This window comes from Panthera uncia, assembly GCF_023721935.1.
Source record: "Panthera uncia isolate 11264 chromosome A1 unlocalized genomic scaffold, Puncia_PCG_1.0 HiC_scaffold_17, whole genome shotgun sequence".
NCBI classification, from domain to species: Eukaryota; Metazoa; Chordata; class Mammalia; order Carnivora; family Felidae; genus Panthera; species Panthera uncia.
In genome coordinates this window covers 98,758,256-98,765,692 of record NW_026057577.1, presented here as the reverse complement: position 1 = coordinate 98,765,692, position 7,437 = coordinate 98,758,256, and the positions used below count along the sequence as shown (strand labels likewise).

The 7,437-nt window shown below is 36.8% G+C and overlaps 1 pseudogene; it reads right to left on the bottom strand.

Annotated features, from left to right (window-relative positions):
• Positions 1-6,213: 6,213 nt before the first annotated feature.
• On the bottom strand, positions 6,214-6,296 carry LOC125935927 (uncharacterized; annotated as a pseudogene).
• Between the last annotated feature and the right edge of the window lie 1,141 nt (positions 6,297-7,437).

Below are 7,437 nucleotides of genomic sequence, written 5' to 3'. Positions count from 1 at the left end.
TCTAGTGTTTTCATCTCAGTGTGGGCAAACTGCCCTCATCATCCACTTTTATCACTTTTCTCTCTTCATCCTCCCAGAACTGAATCTTCATTCTTTGCATTTCTATTGTATTTCAGAGTCTGTACTTCACAATTTAGGAATAAAAAAAATGTGGCTTTACTCTGGTGATAGTTATTTCATACTTAGTCATGTTTCTCAACAGAACTAATATCTACTTTAGGATGGAATTTCTCTCTTATGTCACTTTAATAACAAGTGGGCTTGCCTACTTAAGCATGTATAAAGTGTCAACAATAACAGGTCACTCAACAAATTATGTGCAAGTAGCCACTTATACTCCACGAATGTCAAATGCTGGGCAAATTTCACTGGAATAAGCTACAATGTTTCTACCACAAGAAGAGCAGAAGTTTGGATCATATAAAATATGACCTTCTTTGGCAACAAATGAGGATTTTGTTTTCATGTTAACTGTATAGACCCAAAAGAAAAGAAATGTCTCATGAAGAAGTATAAACATTGTCTCCCTGTTTTGAACAGATTTAATATGGGTCTAAGACCTTGGCATTATTCCGTACTCTGTCCCTGTACCTGTCCAAACTCATGGGCATGCTGAACTAGGGAGATTCATTTAGGGCATTGTGGGATGGGTGAGGGGAGCACATCTGCTGAATGGAAGTAAAACAGAAATGAACCAGATGGCAGGAGTAATGAGGATGAAGAGAAAAAAGGAAAATTCCCCAAAGATCTACCAATGGTATTATTACATCTGCTGAGGAAAAGTTGACTCAAAAGGGGGCCAGTATGGTTTCCAGATATCCGAATGAGCTGACTCAGTCAGGGGTTACTCTGCAGGGGTAGAATTAGAGTTAGGTACAGAGAAAGAATGGAACAGAAAGAAAGAAATGGACATGTTGCCTGATTTCTTTTGCAAGAACATTTCTCCATCTTTGGAAACTACAAATATTTACTGACAATTAATATACTTCTGATTCTAATCAGCATAAAGTTTGTGAAAAGTAATTTTCTTTAAAAAGACCCACTGCTATCACCACAACCAACTTCAGCTTTTGCTTTCACTAAAGCCTTTTACATCAAAATTTGCTACAATTTATAAAAAGGAAAGAAAATAGCTTATTTAATTTCCCAAAGTCTACAAAAATGAAACAAAACCAGAGATTCTAAAGATATTAAAAGATTATTGGTTTTGCGTCATTTACTTGGTATAGAATTGACAGGAAACAAGCACTTTTTCTTTTTGTTAGAGAGAGAGAGAGAGAGACTGTGCCTGTGCCTGTGCCTGTGTTTGGGCAAACCAGGGAGGCCCAGAGGGAGAAAGAGAATCTTAAGCAGGCTCCACACCCAGGGCCCAGCACAGAGACAGACGTGAGGCTTGATCTCACGATGATGAGATCATGACCTGAGCCAAAATCAAGAGTCAGGTGCTTAACCACCTGAGCCACCATGTGCCCCAAAAGGAGACTTTTTTTTTAAGTAGGTTCCATGTGGGGCTTGCAACTCATGACTCTGAGATCAAGATCTGAGTTTAGATTAAGAGTCAGACACTTAACCAAATGAGCCATCCAGGCACCCCAAGTGCTTATTTATTTTATTAGGTATCTTTTTTTTTATACTAAACCACTCAGAACATATAAAAATTAAAAAAAAAAATTAATCTCTTTATCACAAGGAAGTGACTAACATTGATAATCAATATTATTTAACAGAGGGCAATAAAATAGTTCAAACATTTATATATATATGTATATATGTATATTTATATATATGTATATGTGTATATATGTATGTATATGTATATACATATATATAAAAGGAAGACAACTGACAGGAAAAGGGAAAGGGAGAGATAAGCCACAGCAATAATCTTGTTAATTAATTCCTAAAATTTGGATTATAAAAATTTAGAGCAAGGTTAAAAATGCTTTCTACTTTCTTTTTATTTGATGGGGATGAAAACAAGATGCTATTTTACCTGAACAAATGTGCTTACAAAGGGGTCTGAACCACTATGCATTATTCCAGAAACTACCAAAATTGGAAATGAACAAATTAACTGACAAGTAGGAGAAGAGGATAGAAGTTATAGGGATAAAAGTTACCTACTGCCGGCTCTACAGAGAGAAATGGATTTATAGCAAAGATAGTGATTATGGTGATCACACACAGATGCACACACACACACAAACACACAGACACCAGTTGGGTCATATTCTCTTGAAACAATTTAAAATTAGCCTCTGATAATATTTATTAAAAGCATTTCTTATCTCAAAAAAAAATTTAGCAATGGAACATCACTGTATTGTGATGACCTATAGTGCTATCCCTTATTGTGGAAAATAAGTCTTGTAGGAGTTTAGGATACTTTATAAGTTATCTTAGGACTTTGTAGAGTAAATATTAAAAATTTGGCAAAATTGCAACTTAATAAAAGTGCAACATGAAAGCAAATTTTAATACTGAATGGTTCCTAATTCCATGGTGAATGGGGAAACCACTAATAGAATTTGATAGATTCCTCCAATATTTCTGATTGCTGACCTACATATACAATAGTGTTTTCATGTCCTTAGAGAGTTTTCCCTAAATGCAGAACATCCTTTACTGCCAACCTAAAAATCTTCCACAAAGAATATAACTGAATAACACAATAGAACAAGAAATAATGATATTTGTTAAAAAACAACAAGTTCCTCAACATAAGAGGAAGTGATATATATTAAGTATTCATGATGTACTGTTTAAGGGTCATACACACACACACACACACACACACACACACACACAATGTAATCACTCAATGACCCTATAATGAAGATAATATAATCATCTATATTATATAGAAGGAAAAACAAAAACAGACCAAGAAGGTTAACTTTCTTAGCTTCACACAGGTAGAAAGTTGCCGAGCTGGATTTGAAGTCAGGCAGTCTGGTTTAGGATCCTAGGTTTAATTGTAAAGTTTTCCTGCCTTTAGGTCAGGACAGCCTTGATACTTAGGAAGTATAATTTCGTTGTTCTGCCTCTTTCACTTTGAATAAACGTTGTTATTTTCCAAGGTTAATCTGTAAGGTAAAATAAAAAATGTATGTGTATATTAATCCAGACAATATTTATTATCATAATCATAGCCATGTAGTAAATGATACATGCAATGAAAATAAGATTCTAGAAGCACCTGGGTGGCTCAGTGGATGGAGCATCTGACTCTTGATTTTGGCTCAGGTCATGATCTCATGGTCGTGAGATTGAGCCCCATGTCTCTCTCTCTCTCCTGCTCCCCACTTTCCCTTTCCCCCCCAAAAAAAGAAGAAAGAAAGAAAGAAGGAGAGAGAGAGAAAGAAAGAAAGGATTCTAAACTAGCTACATACACTTAGATTTATGAAACAGAAAAAAAATTTCATCATTTATTATAAAATATAATTGAGAGAATTAAACTATTAGTTTAAGAGCCAGTAGCAGAAATAAACAATATTTAGCAAAGGAGTTTGGAAAAATAAATAGCCCATTGGCTTGACCAGGATGGGCTAAGTCTGAGGTAGAGAGACATTAATAGCTATGTATCCTATATAATAAAGTAAGAGGAGTTTTGAATTTCTCAAGTCAGTCATTCAGAAAGGAGTGAGGGAGCCAGAGAAAGAGAGAAAGAGAGAGAACAGACCTATTCTTAAGTGGCAATATGACTACTGAGAAATTTCTGAAGATGGAAATGGTTGAGGGACTTTTAAAACTAGGAAATCTATTTTTCAATTTTAAGTTATCTTTATAGTAAGGCAACACTCCCTTGACCCTACCTTATTGCTCTAAATAAGTGTTTCTCATACTGTGATCTCCTGACCAGCAGCCTAAGCATTATATAGGACCTGTTGCAAATGCAGATTATCAGGAGCCATCTGGACCTACTGAATCAGAAACTCTGGGGTTGGGGTGCAGGAATCCAAGTTCAAGAAGCCCTCCAGAGGATTATACTGTGTGATAAAGTTTGAGAACTTCTGACCTACATATAGTAGAAGTCTGATGTTTCCTCACTTAAGAAATTAAAGAAACTGGGTTACAGTCCAGCATAGATGTCCTGAGCAAGAAGTGAGATGTAAAATGAAGAAAAAAGAATTCACCCAGGATCAGGAAATGAGCCAACAGCAATGAGGTGTTCAATTCAATTAATACTTGTCACTCACAAGAAATTGCAAAGGTATTGTAAGAGACATTGAGTTTACCAGATTCTGTAGCGTAGGGATTTGAGACTAGTTTATAAATCTTAAATGATGAAATGACTAATCATAGTAAACAGTATGAAGACTTGGGGAGTAGAACATAATATATGATAGACAATCAGGCAGTTTCCTATTTGGAGAACTATTTAGATTTTTCATAAATAAAAAATATCAATTTCCTTCTAGTTTCATTAAAAAAAACCTGACCCATTGGAAAACAATTTTGTACAGGAAGAGTTTTTGAACTTCGGTGTCATTCTGAGAGTAAAAGTAATTCACACATGGGTAGGTTGCTTCTTGTGCTTTGTTTAAATTTAATACAATTTAATAGTTATAGAATTATTAGGTTTTTAAAATGTATTGACAATGTAGTGTTTTTAAAATTTTTTTAAATTTATTTATTTTAGAGAGAGAGAGAGAGAGAGAGAGAGAGAGACCATGCATGAGTGGGGGAGGGGCAGAAAGAGAGGGAGACACAGAATCCAAAGCAGGCTCCAGGCTCTGAGCTGACAGTAGAGAACCAGATGCAGGGCTCGAACTCGTGAACCACAAGATCATGACCTGAGCCAAATTCAGATGCTTAACGACTGAGCCACCCAGGCACCCCCTCACAATGATGTGTTTTGAAATAGCTTAAAATGGTTGTTCCAATTTGGGGAGTGCACAAATCCGATTTGTAGGCTAGGGAACCTACTAAGAGGTTTGCCAATGGGGACCACTTCTAGAATGGGGATAAAGTGGTCTGAGAAGCTATAGTTGTTCTTCAATGGCATCCTGGGGCAGAAAGGACCATATTTAGCTGGAGCTATTTGTAAGTGTTGATACAGGTAGGAAAGGGGAAGTAAAAATATAGTCAAAAACAGTAGTAGGATGTATGGAAGCGATGCCATACTGTAGAGATTAACACTCAGTACACTAATCAAAATCTATACTATCTTCTTTTCATAATTGTCCCTTAATTTTCATGTGGACAATCAAGTGATAGAAAATCCAACTCAAAATGACCTCTGCTCTCCTTTCAATCTGTGATCTTCTAGAAGACCTAGACTGCACCCTGCTCTACTTCCCCTCACCTTCTCACAAACAACCAATCACTTCCAGGGAAGCTCATGACTCTAGTCTAGACAATAACATCATTGTGTTTTCCATTGACAGTATTCAGGGATTCAGGGTTAAAAATGCAATGCAATTATCTAATTGTACGTCTGTGGGTCAGGTCTAGGGTTTTGTTTTAACTGTTGGTGGGAATTAAGATTTCTTTTCTGCTGAATCAGAGCTCTGAGTATAATATTGGGAACTCATGGTTGATATTTTGGCATTTTGTCATTGTAAAGGGATAGTCAATCTGAGAAAAGAGCCAAGGAACAAGAGAGCAAAGGATTTAGGTTGAGAAACAGGTCGCGATTGCTACCAAGTCCTTAGGTATAGTCACACCTGAAATTAGAACTCTCATAGCACATTTTAGTTTTGTGAATTAAAAAACAAAACAAAACAAAACTTAATGCTGAAGTCATTCCAGTTGCATCATCCAATATTTGAGAATTAAAGACACCTGATAGGTGAGTAAGAAAAGAACAGCACAACCACTGATGGGTTGATTAGGAAAACATCTCGTGACAGGCTCCAAGAAATGTGGAAAGAAGGCTTTTTTCACTCAAAATAGGCTGTGTGAATGGAAAACTTCAGAGATTTAAGCACAGATTTCTGTGTTTGCTCATTAGGGATTGCTGAATACACTGCCCACTTTGGCATGCCCATTGTTGGGCTAACTGGAAAATATCAATGTCCCAGCTCTGTAATATTCATAACTAAAAATTAGTACATTATCCTAAGCTTATTCAAGCTATATCAATAGTTGCTGCTTTACATTTTATTGTCAAAACCTTAAGAACTGCAATTGTTGAAAGGGAAATCCTAGGGTTGATAACTATTGTGAAGCTGTGTGTGCCCCCACCCATTTCTGTCACTTTTCACCATTTCAGCACACACTGATGTCTGCTTTCAGCAAGTACTCTATGTATTCAGAGAAACTATAGAAATGAACCCTGAAAGTATAGTCTTTGCTTCCAGCAAGTAAATGCAGCTTACTCCCTAGAGGCTTTATCTGGCATCCTTTGCTCAAACATGGGACAGGCTTAAAAGTTTAGGGAGGTAACGACCCCCAGGAAGCAAACCCAAACCAATGATGAAAGGAGACAAGAGGGTAAGTGCCCCAGCTTGCCCATTGTTGGGGTGGCATATCTATGAAGCGTGTTCTGTTCAATTCCCAGGGGTCTCCAACAAGCTTTAGCCCCAGTTTTCAACAACATAATCAGTTTCTTAACTCATCCTTTTTGGGCTTCTTTCCCTTCCATATCTCACTTTCCTATTTTTCTACCATTGTTCCTGAGATCACCTCTAAAATGAACTTCTTACACTCAAATCCTTGTCTCTGGATCTGATTCTGTTACTAATGTGGGCAACCAAAATAAATGAATATATACGGAATCAGAATAGGTAACAGGAAGTAAAAATAGACACAATAAAGTTGAAGGTAAGAAGAACCTGGGAACAACATAATTTAAGTTGGAAAGTTCAGAGCTACTTCACACACAGACAAGCTATGTCTATTAAATGAAAAAGCTACTTAGAAGAGCTTCAGTGAGAAAGCACCCAAATATACAAGCACCGACATTTAAAATTTTTTTAAATGTTTATTTAATTTTGAGAGAGAGGGAGAGACAGAGCATGCGCGGGGGAGGAACAGAGAGGGAGGGAGACACAGAATCAAAAGCAGGCTTCAGGCTCTGAGCTGTCAGCACAGAGCCCAACAAGGGACTCAGTCTCACAGACGATGAGATCATGATGTGAGCCAAAGTTGGATCCTTAACCAACTGAGCCACCCAGGAGCCCCTACAACCACCTACATTTTAATAAACAAATTATTTTCCAATCCTGAGGGTCAATATGATTGCATTATTTTCCCTACGTGACAAAACTTATTCAGATATTCTGGAACTTGGTCTCTGTATATAATGAGCATATACTCAAAGACATTGACAGGCAGCTTGTATCTTTGCAAAATCACCCAGTAATATATTCTGTAGTAGAACAACATAAGTTTTTCAACAGACAATAGCAAAAGAGTTACAATGAACGGGCAAACTTTGGTATCAGAAATCTGGAAATAAACTGTCAAGCAACCTCAGCCTGAAGTTTAATA